We start from the raw sequence: 14,782 nt of genomic DNA, 5'->3' as shown, positions 1-14,782 counted from the left end.
TTACCCTTTCTGGCAATAAAAACAGACGTTAAGATGTTCAAACACCAAATAGAAACCTTTTGTTAGGAATCATGTCTCATTAACCACACGTGTTTGTGGTGAACATGCCAACAAAGACATGCTTTAGGGTAATAAATGCATTGTCTTTGAAAAATCGTAACTTTAAATAATGTTAATACATGTAGGAACCACCTGGTTCCACCAGCCCACAGGGGATTATTGTGTCCGTCCGTCCGTCATGAAACCAAAACTGGGAGGGGTGGGGATGGCTGGAGAGGGGAGGGTGGGGAGGGGCTGGGTGGGGAGGGCTGGGTGGGGGCTGGGTGGGGAGGGCTGGGTGGGGGGTGGGAGGGGTGGGGCTGGGTGAGGAGGGGCTGGTCACCCCGTGGTGCCCTTATAAAATTCAACGTTTAACCTACTCACGCCGGCTTGTGCCCGCCCTCACAGTCGGGCATATTTGCGGAATACACCACGCCGCCGTTGACTCTGGCCATTGACCGAGCAACCCAACGTTCCTACCAGCTCCCTCCGCAGCAGGAATGTGTTTAAATATTAAAACTATATACATTTTATGACATGCGGCGGCGGGAGGGGTTTATCAGCACGCTGACTCAATACATGTGTAAATGTTCATAATCTGCTCATTTTCCATGAACATTTTTCATAAACCAGGCTCTTGAGCCAAATTCGTCACTTGTGGCCGGCCACTGCGACGCGATCACGTGATTGTATTTGACAAAGTGCGCGCGTGTATGTGTGTTGCCACAACGATCTGTGTAAAGGCTGTACGGGGTATTTTTGTGCGTGTGATTGGGAAGCGGTCGCGCAGTGGTTAGCGCACTGGACTTTAAACACGTCGATACGAGTTCGATTCCCCTTCCCTTCACAGCCATTAACTTGTGGCGAATACCTGGACTGGACCTGGGCCTCTCTTTGGTTAACTCAGCCTTAAATGAGAACTCAGTGCGGTGTGTAAACATCACCACTGGGGAGACTGAGGCGGCGCTGGCCACCCAGCCTCTCGTGTGCCGTGCCAGCCCTTTATAGGTGCTCGGTAACAACACTTGCCCCTACAGTCTGTTAAGGCTATACGAGAGATATTTGTTTATTGTGTGTATGTAGTGGGGAACGGTGGTGCAGCGGTTAGTGCACGACTTTTACACTGTTTTGTTCCTGGGTAGTAAGTGTTATTTCCTAATTGCTTAAGCCTCAAAAGTACAGAATATGGCTATTATTCCCCACAAACTTTGCTTTTGTGACCAGGATAGTGATATTTTGAAATTTACCTATTTTCCAGAACATTTCTAAATATTTTGTAGTAATTTTTGTATTACTTGAGTATAAATACATGTTAATTTTGATTCATGTCTTTTTTTCTGACTTTATGTGAACGAAAAGACACAAATTCGCCAGTTTTCTCATTGTAAATAGGTAAATTTCAAAATATCACTGTCCTGGTCACAAAAGCAAAGTTTGTGGGGAATAATAGCGATTTTCTATACTTTTTAGGCATAAGCAATTACGAAATAACACTAACTACCCAGGAACAAAATTGTGTTACATCGTGTTATCAACTCAGCCTCATCTGCTGCTATGCGTAAACATCGCCACTAGGGAGACAAAGGCGGCCGGGAGCGATTGCTGGCCGACCCAACCGCGTCGTGTGCCGTGCAAAGCATCCATGGGGCTTCTACTCGCTTACATGGCTTGTCCCTGTTAAGGCAATACGGGGGGGGAGGGGGGGATCATTGCCTTTGTGGATGTTTATCATGCGCGTGTGCGCACGAGTGTACGAGTGCGCACACGCGCGCGCGCGCTCCCTTGCACATCCGGAATGACATCACCGTCTCGGACAGCAGAAGCGCGCCCCTGTGATGCACGCGCACAGCAGCAGCATCGGCACAGCAGCAGCAGCAGCGGAGGAAGAGGAGCAGGAGGAGGAGGAGACGGCATGGGTCGCTTGCAGACGCGCCTCCGCTGACGTGCACAGCGACCGCGAGCTGTATTAGCAGCGCCTGCTGACTGACGGTAAGACGCGCGTGCATGTGTTGTTGCGCTTCGGTCGAATCCCATTTTTTTGTGCTCAAAGGTGCCACCACAATAGGTCGGAGCAAGTATCTCGTTTGTGCCGCGAATGTGTAGTGGTGGCGGTGGTGGTGGTGGAATCTACTGTGTGGACAACGTGCCCCTCGGTGTGCGTTCACTGGGAAGATGGAGCGTTGAAATCAGTTTCATGTGCGGGTGCTTGGGTGGATTGTTATGATGATGTGCCGGCCTTCAAAGGTGCTCGCTAACAGCACTTGCCCCAACAGTCTGCGAAGGCTACACGGGGGTAGGGGGTGGTGGGAGGTCTTTGTCTTTATTACATGGTAGGGTCGTGAAATGTGGGGGCGGAAGCGGCTTGGGGAAGGGCCTTCATCCACCAGTGGATTGCCCACGGTTGATGATGACGACGATGACTGCGGTCGAGATAGAACGCGTTGTGTTCGTCGGCGCGTTAGTGCGTGCATTGTGGTGGTAGCGGTGATGACGGTTCAACCGCGTGTGTATCTTCTAATAGGATACACAATGAACGTGTCAAAATTACAATTAGATTTTCTCATTATCGCATTGGATTTCTGATTTAAGTTGAGGGTATGTCAAAAAATGCGTAATGCGACTGCTCTCTCTCTCTCTGTGAATAGAGGTGGTATATGTATGCGCGCAGTTAAATATGTACCGCAATTCATTGTCGGATCGTGTGTCATCACATTCGGCCAGCCGATCATGACATTCGAGCATGCTCAGCGTGTGAATTCACCGCATCTCAATAACGGCGGCACCACCATCGCCACCACGACTGGGACAACTTAATTCGAGATCGTAAACTTGGTTAGTAACTGTTGTGCAGTATATTATACCCGCCGTCATGTTTGTCAACATGACATTCGAGGGTTTGCGAAATTTCATAACAATGGAATCATTTTCATGCGCGAACTGTCACGTTCCAATTAAATCCATTTCAGAGTTTTTTTTTATTTTTGTTAAGTAAATCCCGACAGCAGTTGCACGTTTTTTTTTAGATTGCGCGTCGGAGCACCGACACGGTTGGCTAGTGCACCGCCACACTGTGAACCTGGGGGAATCGAGTTCGATTCCCGGCCACGACTAACATCAGTGGCAGGCGCCACATCAGAACCGCGCCTGCCCTCTCCTCCCGTTACAAACTCGCATTCGCCAGCGTGAAGTATTGACTTGGCATGGGGAGGCCTTCATCCATATGTAGATTGAGATTCGTGCTTTTTCATCCCAGCTTAAATAGACGCTCAAAGCCTGGGGTGTGTCATTCAGACTCTGTCTTCTCGACAGACCTGTTCTCCACCTGAGGACGGCTGCTTGCGTTGTGACCGAAACGTCGTGAGAATTATTTTATTCTGTTTAATTTTTATTATTTTATTATTTCCATTCTACGTGACTTTACCGAAAGAACCAAGAAGATTCGGTGCTTTGTTTAAAAAAAAAACGTTATTTACGTGAGCAAGTTACAAAATGCCTCGTTATATACAAGGTCTAGATGACACATGTTTTTTTTCCAAACTTTGGCCAATATAAAGCCCTTACCCTAACTCTTAGCCTAACTCTCGGCAGGGATTGATGTCTCACGAGGTATTTTCCTGGACGCTGCTAGGCTGACTTTGATTCGGGATTATCGGCACAAGGCACTACCACTAGAGTACAAGGTGTGCCTATCCATAATACGCTTATATTATTGTTCTCTATATTGGTATAACCCTATGACCAGCTTGATAAAAGTTACGAAAAAAATGATCTGGGGTGCCAAACTAATTCCTGGGAAAACATGATTGGAATTTTCTTGCTGAAATTAAGCACTACTGGCATATTCACAAATGTAAGGAATACCCATGTACCACCACTGGTATATGGGTGATAGACAAGTCTTGCTGTTAACATTCACATTAAAGTGCAACCTTTTCTGTATTTCCATTTTCTTTGCTCACAACGATTGCCCTGTGGTAATTATAGATTTGTTAAAAAAAATTACAGATCGGTTATGGTGTAGCTAAAACTGGCAATGCATAGAATTACAGTGTGGGAAATTGTTAATCGTGTTTCACAGTAGTGAAATGTTGAAAATGAGATTGACACCGAACCGATAATGCCTTTGGATGTAATTAATAATAATAAAAACTATGCCACCTTCAACACCCAAGCTATTTTCATCGTCAAGCTATTTGACTTGAATTACGAGTGGGACATCTTGCACCGACGATATGGAGCGATGAAATCGGCGCGCGTGCTCGGTAGATAATTATTATAATCACAGACCCACTAGAAGTAGCGACTTGGGAAGGCCTTTATCCAGGAGCAGTTTGACCAATGGCTGTTTCTCATGATACTCTGCAAACAACTGAATATAAATTATCCCGATAATACATTATGTTTTCGTTGTTTTATGTTCAATATTTTCTCATTCCTGTCATTGTTGCTTTATACTTGTTGTGTGTGTATACATATACAGTACTGTGCAAGAACACATTGCTAATTTGAATAATTGTGTTATCCTGCATACACTGTTGGGGTGAGTGCTGTTATCAAGCACACTTTAAGGTCGGCGCAAGACATGAATGAACTGGTGTAAATTGGCCAGCTCTGTGCCTGGCAGCCTTCGCATTCCCAGTTCTGATATTTATTATTCACATACAGTATTGCTGCAGCAAGCACTCAATTATGCTGAATATACCTAGGGGACACACGGGGTAGTTCCAGATAGTGTCACTTGCCTAGAAAGCCGGTTAACCCTGAGTCACCGAGGTAATAGCAGAACAGGATGCTAACACAACGCCACGTCTCTCCCATGCATACTCTCTTAATTTCACGTGGAACAAACCCACCACATCCACCTTGCCTTATTTTGTCCTCAAGGTACTGTGATGGTATGTGCGGTGATGTGCAAAAAAACATCCGTTGAGAGTGCTTACGGTAACCAGATGTCTTTAATGATGGTGCAGTACTTAAATACACGGTACAAAAATGTATTCATAATAAAGGTTTTTGGTTTAGATCGCGTAAGAATAAATGTGTCGTAACCCTCCACCACCCGACACAGCCAGTAAAGTTTGTCACGTAAACAATGCGCCAATTAGTTTACTACTAATGTAACAAGGAGAGGTGCGCCTTGCACTCTCGTGGTAGTGCCTTATGCTGTTAATGCCAACGCCGTGCCAGCCTAGCAATGTTCCAGAAAATATGAAGTGTGAAATTAAACCTTCCGAATGCCTACCATTTGGCTGTGAAATGTGTCAATACTTCCGTAGCATTGGGGCACTAAATACCGTTAAGAGACGACCTTTATTTCGTGACACGTGCTCAGTATGTTCGTCAACATCAAAGAACAAATGAATGCAGGGACCTCCCTTCCTTTCATGTCCTTGATAGCTTCACATTTACTGGGATTGGTGGCCTTCACCGGACGTGGTTTACATTTTCCCTTTGCGTAGCAGTGACCCATGCCACACAAACATTGCAGATAGCGAAAAGAGGCCTGGGCAAACATGAAAAACGTACTTTACATAATAATGATAAAATAATAATAATAACATGTGCGTTGAGCTAGCAGGTGGAATGATTGTATTTAGGGTGAGCAAAGGCAGGAGGTCTTGACTCGTAAAAGATCAGCCAAACAAATTTGAAATGCATGAAATGTGCGGGCGTTGCGCTCATCACACTTCAACACATTTTGCTTTGGATGTTCACTCCAGTGTCATTCACAGGTTCCCAGCGCCACTCGCGTCGCGTGTGAGCATGCCACCAGTTTTGCCTTTCAGTCACTCTAATAAGTCGATGCTACGACCAACGCGTGCCACCGGAAAGTGTACCCACCTAGGGCTCAATGGAAGAAATGATGCACCTGCAAGTTTGCCTGCTTGCGCTGGATTAAAGTAACCAGTTGTTCCGTAATGTAACGAGCGTTGCCATTTAAAATGTCATGACTTTTTGCCTGACATGTAAACACGTGAAAAATATGATTTCTCGAATTTGAGTCGCGTTCACTAAATGTGCCTACTGTGTACTATTGGATATGCAAATGTAAAATGAAACCACTTTTAAATCAATGTTTGTGAGCAACAGCACCGTGCATAAATAGCCGCGACCGTGGTAAAATGCCCTGCAAGTCTCATTGACATTTGTTAAATATTAATGTTTCATTCGTACAACACACGGTAACGCGATAATATTGAGTGCTTTTCCTTGGCTTTTTTCTATCCATTCCCGTTATCAAGACATCCAGAGTGGCGATGGGTTTAAATATATATGCAGTACACGTTTTCATTTTCACCTTCAGAAATATCCTCCTGCCCTTTCATTACGCCAAAACCAGTTGACAACTATGTTCAGATAATGGGGACTTTTGTATCGTTGTTATTGTGTCACCCGAAGGCATCGGAGGGGGGCTTCGTCGGTTAACTGCCCCAGTTCGCATTGCCGTTAAATAGCAATTACCATATCGGTTCGACAATCGCCTACGTACAACAGTCCTGGGCAGACCATTACCTTCTTTGAAATCAATGAACAATGTACATACGTTCTGAAGGTGCAGTTAGCACTTCACAGATATTGAATAATACATCAGTGGTGTTGGGTCTGCGAAGAAGTATTCACTCGGCATTTAACGACTCGCCACTACTACCCCACCTCCCAAAGACAAAGATACAGTACCCCTTATTGTGGGAATCGAACTCATGTCATCAGGTTCGTAGCACAGCAGCGCGCTTACCACTACACGACTGCTCCCCAACACACACACAGGATGAATTGTCACAATTCTGCGTAGCAATTTTATTCATGAGTTGATTATCGTTTTACTTTTTTACCATCTCTTCAGTTCTTTACTACATGAACCGAAATGTAGGCTGGATTTATGATGGAGTTGTTAGCGTGCTGTGCTATGAAGCAGGCAACCCGAGTTCGATTCCTGGCCATGTTGAACATCAGTGGTGACTGATATCAAAACCGGTCCCATGTTCCTGCATTGTACCCCTGCACTGGGTACAAATAACGAGTTGACACCTTCACCAACCCACACTCAGGGTGGTAAAATATGGTCGCTAGCCTCCATGATCAACATGGAGTGGAAGGGCATTCATGCATTGGTAGATTGAGAATGGCTTGAATGTAATTTATCACCTAAACGTAACAGTACCACATTATTTGCATATTGCATAAGTACAAAAATAATCATCGATTCTACAGATTGATGCATGCATCACAAACTTAAGAATCGACATGACATTATTGACGAATCACTGCGCCGTTACAAGCGTAGCACTCATCATTACGCGCGTCCCCAATTACAGTATGTGGGATTATAGGGGGGTAGGGGGGGGGGCGTGAAGAGAGTGTTCTAGCAGATGCATCACTCGAGGCGATAGGCAACAAGGTTCACGGAATAAACTCATTGATCTATGCGTTAGTCTGTTGCCCTTGCTTTGTGTGCGCAACGTTGGAATAGATTATCCGCGCCCGTCTCATTTTGTGTCACACTCCAAGGGAATTGCTTATTCCATAAAATTAATGTTGTGCATTGAGCAGAGCTCAAGGGCGTAAGTTTTGTAAACAATAGCGCATCGGACACATTAAATGTATGATCATTTGAAAATGTCTGTATTCCGATTTGTACCGTTTAATTATTTCCCAAGTAAAATTTGATCTCTTTTTAAAGTGGAATCCAATGGCATGTTTTTTTTGTGTAAAGCTGGTTTCATTCAACTCTTCAACACTACCAGTTGTGTCATTGTTGTCTTTATGGCTGCTCGTTTAAATGTAATCGACCACCTTAAAGGGGGCTGTAAACTGCACGCCTTGTCCATATCCGAGGGTCGCAAGGTGATGTAACCCACGGTAGTCAAGATCAATGCTCGAAGTTGATCCATGACCACAGCATAGTGCCCCCTTGTGTGCGCAGGAGTTTCATCTGAACAGTGTCAGAGTGTTACCCCACTGAGAACAAATGTGAAGATGAGACTCATCAGAATATGTACTTATGCTGGAGGAATCCGATGAGCTAGGAAGCTCTTTCACAGATGTCCAGTCAGGGCGGGTCAGAACGGTGCAACAAATCGCAATGAAAAAAATTTAAAAGGTGAGAAAATCACCAAAAAACTAAGCTCTTTTAATTTTACCAGATAAAGCCCTCTAAACTAATAGCTTATTTTTTCAGACTCGGCCTGGCCACAGATGATAGCTCAATGAAGTGGTTTATCACGTGGGAATATATAGCAGCCAAATAATTTAAATAATAATGGCCAATTAAACCACATACTCCCGCCGAGTAACATTCTCGAAAAGCTCATTCGAGCACCAGATGTGCGTTGAGCATTTTATAGAGATATAATGGAAATTCAGACAAAAACCTCAGGTGAATAGCGACGTCGCCCGCCTCCCCACCCTCACTAATGGAAAGACGCTCGCTTGTAGACGGGAACTAAGTCACCTTGTGCTGCATAGGGACAGCTTGTCAGTGGGACCCCTAGGCAAAAAAAAACTACACATGAGCATTTGAATAATTGAGACGGAGATGTAAGGCACTGTGAGATGCTGCAGCATTTTTACGCAAAATATATGCATGTCTTTATTCCTTATTTTTTTTTGTTTGACGATTAACAACAATAATATGTTTCAATTAATCAAACGGACATGGGCAATATTTTGTCAAATCATTCGGTTGCGATTTAAACCAAATAAAAACAACGACAGTGGTTGTTGTTTGTGGTTGTTGTTCTACGACTATTAAATCAACACGCGCAGAGACAGAATGCGTTCCAATCCCAAAACGGGACCGATGCCGTCCACGCCGCTGTGTTTGGTTGATTCTCCGCGCGTGTTTTATCGCCGTTGTTGTGCGTGCATGCAGCGCGCTCACAGCCGATCACCTGCTCAGACACCCTGTTGTGCTTGCATGTTCAGTGTAACCCTAGCAGTCACATGATAGGAAATGATCACACCTTGTCATCAGTGCTTTGCATGCTGCTAATATTGCACTTTTGTACGTACATTTATTTTTTCTCCACACACATTTTGAAACTGGATTTTGATCGTGCTATATACGTATAGAGGGAACGGGGGGGGGGGCACAGTGTTTAGCGCTATGAGTGATATCTGAACAAGTCCTTCTACCGCTCCCCCCTTCGGCTTCATCAGACCACACTGACCAGCACAGTGAAATATGGCCACACAACCTCCATGACCCATCCATATCAGCAGTGAATTCACAAAAGGCTCCATATTAATTATTTTTGTTCTTTAATATCAACACATTGAGTGAACGACATAAACTGAACGTGATGGAAATTTCATAGCATGGGTGCTTGTGATGTACCATGAGCATGCGTAGATGTTAATTGTGGACTGATGAATTGGAAGACATGCTCTCATAGACACCATGGTATGACCAACAAAATACCTTTTTATCACGGGTTCTTTGCAATAAATCAATAGGAAACATTGCTTCTTCTGCCGACTACCCGATTATTACCAACCATTTATCACCCACCGTGCTGATGCTTACATATTTAAGAACCTGCCCACATTCATGAATGAGTCAGTATATTCCAATTTATATATACGTCAGCAGCATTAAAACAATAATAATGTAGGTTAACATCCGACAATCGTGGTGAATTACAAGGTGTTCATATCATCGCACGGCGTATTTTGTTGTGTTATTCGGATGCGGTAATTGTTTTTTATTTGATTTGTCGTGTGGAAATAGAATATTGGCAATATTCCGGGCAATTTTTGCCGCAGCAGAATCTGGCTTGTTAGCGTCTTCATGAACAAGCTCCTTGTACTACGTTATACCAGACGTGAAACAAGAGCAAGTGAGAGGCGAGGGACATTTATTTTTGGTTTCAATTGCAAAGATGAATGTAAACGCAGCGGTTATTATTATTTTAGCATTATTTTTTTTTGTAATACGATGTCACACCTGGAAATGGGATTTTGATTGAATGTCACGTGGTGAATAACGTTGCCTTTTTTTTTTATCTCAATTTTGTCACACGCGACGGTTTAAATTGTGCTTATCTCTATGCGGCAGTGTGGCTATTCCAGACATTTAAGGGACGTTTGAAATTTGCAATTGTGTGTTTTTGTTTTCATCTTTGGAGACTTGAAAAAAACCGGGAGCTTTTGAATAGACGTCGAAAACCCTAGTGGACTTAACCATCGTGTTTATTTGCGGCAGCGCGTTTGACAGCAGTGAGGACATATTTTACAAAACCCAAAATTAGCCATCGTGATTGATTTTAAATTCCTGCGACCGCCGATCATTCACAATGCCTCGACGCATTCTCGCAGCCATTTGTTCATTTCTGCATTGTACGCCATTTCCTCGAAACAAGCCCAACAGATTGTGTAATCCCACGACTTTATTTCATTAAGCAATGACATTGTAAAATTAACAGCTTCAGGCTATCCCAATTCGTGACATTGTCGACGTTGTTCTATTCATTTTATTTTCGAGCCACCATTTCAAATACTTTTAATCCGGGGCAGGCAAAGGTTCACCACGTTTTGCGTCGGCCACATGCGAGACACGGGAGGGATGGGGGGGTGGGAGGAAAGAGCAATGGCAGGATGTTGGCTTTCTGAGATTACCCCCACTGAAGCGGCCTTAGAATACAAATGACTGTGTGCTTGAGGGAAGGGGACCAGTGACGTCACCTCCCGGGAAATGACGGCTCGCCAGCCGTGAAGGAGTTTGGTTTCATTGAGATAAAGTGCACGATTAGAACGTCGCGCTCGCAGCTCTCCCGCCGTTAAGAGCCGACCGCCTTTTGTAACGGATCGCGGATTAGCCGCAGCGCGCGTGGTGTTGCTTAGGAGTCCGCGATGTTAATTTGGATCGAGTTCAGGTTCAATCAGATATCTCGCCCATGGTAATCTACGGCAGAGCCGAGGTTTGGTATACGTGGCCATGTTTGTGTTTTTCATTTTTGCAGACACTGGACTGAAAAAAAGAGCGGGGACAAAAAAGGAAATTCCGCAAAGCTGCATTCTTTTTGTTCCCACCACCTCGCGAGACCTATTTTTGTGTCTTGACGGGCCCTTGCGTGGCAGCAGAGGTCAAACGTAATTTAATATGCTAAACGCGTGTCGCACGACAGATGAAGGGGAAAAAACCATGCCATTTTTTAAGGGGGGCATTTGTTTGCGATTGCAAGCGAGAAGGTTTGCAACCGTGGCTCGAAATGCCAGCTGCTCCACTGTCCAGAGCTAGAGGCGGTAATTATAGAGCTTGCGTGTCTTGTTTGCAAACACATTCGAATGCCCTTTTCTTGACACCATTTTGAAAACACTTCTTTATTCAGCATAAATGCCAAGAGCGACTCACCGCCAATGTATCAAACCGTCGGTGTGCCCTTGAGATATTTAGGCGTGTCATGGCCAAGCCATCAAATCATACGTGCACTTTCACAGCCGCTGTTGTTCATTATCTCGTGTCGAGAATAGTAATCTGGCAATGTAGGAGCCATCGAAGGCGCAGTTACATCGCAACGCAGCAATCGCATGCCCTTTTACTTGTCGTTTTAAGCCAAAGGCTACAGAGTTGTCAATTTCCTGCATTTAAGCTTTTACTCAAAGTAAACTTTTTCATGAGAAGGAACACAGCTGCATGCTTAAAACGAAAAATATAAAAAAGTAATAGTTACAAAATTCATGCTCATTCCATATATGGATAAAGGCCTCTTCAAGCCATGTCCGTCACGTGGGGTGTTTTGACCATACTTCACCACGCTGGTAAGTGCCAGGGGGAATGGCAAGGCCGTTTCTGATATCGCAGTGCCACCAATGTCAGGATTCGAACTCGGGTTGCCAGGTCCCTATTGCGGCACGATAACCTCTTTACCATTGCTCAACGGGAAAAACACGAAATAACTTCAAGTCATTACAAATACTGGGTTCTGCCAATAGGGAGCAGTTAAACATTTACTATCGCAGTGCTGGTAATTTAATTACCGCACCTCCTCTCATCAAGCATGGTTGAGAAACGTGGAACATCATGTCGGGATGGTATGGTACAGCAATACATAGTGTACTTAAATATAAATAAACATCACTGGCGACATTTTCTTGGCACCAATAGTGCAGATAGGGCATCTGATTTGACAGCCTGGCGCAAATGAAGACATTATTGCTTGATATGGCAGGTGTGTGTGTGTGCCATGGGCGGTAATCCAGCTCTGGTTGCCCAGTTCATCGCGCAGTGCGCCAACCACTAACAGAACCGGTCCTTCATCAACCAACACTGACCAGCCTGGTGTTGCATGATTAAAAAACCCCATGGCATCGAGAGGCATTTGACCATCGATCGGTAGATTGAGAATTCCTGGAATTTTTTCCATGATTTAAAAAAATATGTTTATGGTAGGCAAAGGTATATAAGTATATAATTAACATCTCAAAGTTAATATGGGTTACCTATGAAGCAGGAAGTGGTGGCATAGTGGGCAGTATCCTGCCCACAAACCGAACCACCTGAGTTCAACTCCTGGTCACGGCTAACATCGATTGGCCAGTAATGTCTGAACCAGTCCAGGGCTCCTCTGCTTCACGAACCTGCCCCAACCAGCGTGGTGAAGTATGGCCATACAATTCTAGATTTTAAGCTTTCGTGACTGCAAGGATTCATATTCTTAGGTTTTTTTCCGGTAAAGTCAAATAGGTAAAAAATTAAAATTAAAATTAATAAAAGTAAAATAAAATAAAAATAAAAAATCACGACGTTTCGGAGGCAACACAAGCTTCCGTCTTCAGGTGGAACCGTCACAGCCACGACAGCTGTATCAAGTAAATGAGAGATTACAAGAGCTACCACTCCGTATATATAATGGTTGAAGAGGGGGGAAGGGCCAAGTACGGCACACTTTTTATTAATATGGTATGTGACTTTACCGAAAAAACCTAAGAATATGGCCATACAACCCAATGACTGGCAAGGTGTGGGCAGGATCTTTTACCAGCAATGTTATTCTGAATTGTTGTTGTTAAAACACACTGCCTGATGATTATATTATCGTTATCATTCACTTATAAACACTGCTCGCATCATCGCGCGCATGTTCTACTTTGTCGTGTGCGCATCCTATATGAGTAATTTGGTAAATATTGGTTGGTACAAGGTGTTTTTTTTGTGCACTTGAGCTTGCTAGGTACTTTATACTGCCTGGGGCACGCTTGGCTAATACAGTCTCTTGTACACACACTAATAATGTCGCTGGCTTGTTGAGACTAAATTAAATACCGTTATATTGCATTAAAAGCGTGCAGAATTTGCGGAAATGTTATTGACAATAGACGAATTGCACAGTAGTTGTATTTATTCTACAATTGGATATTTGTACCTCCACTTAATTATTTTATTCCATATATTAGTATTGGAGAGAAAATTAGGTTTTCTTTGCTTCTTATTTTGTTTCATAGACAATGATGTTAGCACAACAAAACTCACGTTTATGTTTTCAAAGAGTCACAAATATGCGGATGGCACGCTCATCACACACAGTCGTCACTTTAGATGCCTCCAATCTCACCAGATTTCTGCAGCCAAGCAGACTTGAGCCTGCTCAATATGTACATGGGTGACCGTCAGGGCTTGCCAGGTGCTGTAGGCATGGGGCTTCAGGGTAGCCGGAAGGTGGCAGTACAACAGTGGATTCTTGAATCTATCTTTGCTGAGCTTTGGTACTTGGTCAAACATCCCACATGAGAACCATTTTGAAGAAGAGCCTCGAGACACGGTGAGGCTGGGTAAATACTTTTCATCATTATCGAACAAATGGCAACAATTTTTCGATTTAAAGCTTTCGTGACTGCAGGGATTCATCTTCTTGGTTCTTTCGGTAAAGTCACGTAGAAGGGAAATAATGAAATAATAAAAATTTAACATAATAAAATACAATTCTCACGACGTTTCGGAGGCAACACAAGCTTCCGTCTTCAGGTGGAACCGTCACAGCACGATAGCTGTATCAAGTAAGTAATGTTGATACAAAAATGACAAATGTTGCTCAACACTAAAATATATACTCCCAATGGTAAATTATCGAGTCTTTTACAAGCGAGTACATCGTATTCTTTCTGCATCCTCTTTTAAATCTGTAAAGAACAAATTTCCAACAAGCGAGTTCCAAGGAGACAGATGTGAATCAGGGCCAAGCCCTCCAGCAGTCTGCCAGAGCCGCCTTGCCTTAATCCATCACAATGTGCCCAAAGTTTGAACAATGCCAGCCTGTGTGTGCTCAGACATGCGGTCATGCCACTGAAAGGCTGTGGCAGATGCTGCCTTATAGTGTGCTCGGGCGCGCAGGGCTTTCAAAAGTGAAATACTTCTGGAAAAGAAGGCGCGAGGGGAGGGAAAGAGACACAAGAGATAAGGTCCGTGCTCCCATTGTGGCCGTGCCGCGAAGCGGAAATAACGGCAGCGTTGTTTTTGTCCGGAGGACACGTGTCCCGAGAGTTCCTTTCGAAGCTTCCTTTCAACCGACCCGACAGTTGGAAAAAAATGATCATAGCCACCCCCACCCACTTCCATGGTCGGTGATCAATTGAAAAAGAAAAACCGCTGGAAGACAACGCAATATTCGTCTTCGCGTTGAACCGATCGACGGGTGGCGGGCACCACGTGGCGGTGTCAAAAGCGGTGGGTACTCGCGTCTCTTCCGACACGTTTGGCCGGTGTGGCAGAGTAGGCCAAGTACCCTCTAGAGCAGTGGTTCTTAAC

The 14,782-nt window shown here is 44.2% G+C and overlaps 1 protein-coding gene across 2 annotated transcripts in view; it reads left to right on the top strand.

Moving 5' to 3' along the window:
* The first annotated feature begins 1,746 nt into the window (after positions 1-1,746).
* Positions 1,747-14,782, top strand: part of LOC144931508 (receptor-type tyrosine-protein phosphatase alpha-like) — a 103,163-nt gene continuing 90,127 nt past the window's right edge. The window contains exon 1 of one of the 2 annotated variants that reach the window (XM_078855441.1): positions 1,747-2,028. The gene's annotated coding sequence lies outside the window, so the exon portion shown is untranslated. The remainder of the gene's footprint in view (positions 2,029-14,782) is intronic. The other variant, XM_078855440.1, reaches the window with a different exon arrangement.

The sequence above is a fragment of the Lampetra fluviatilis genome, chromosome 4 (genome assembly GCF_964198595.1).
Source record: "Lampetra fluviatilis chromosome 4, kcLamFluv1.1, whole genome shotgun sequence".
NCBI classification, from domain to species: domain Eukaryota; kingdom Metazoa; phylum Chordata; class Hyperoartia; order Petromyzontiformes; family Petromyzontidae; genus Lampetra; species Lampetra fluviatilis.
This window is presented reverse-complemented; position numbering and strand designations above follow the sequence as displayed.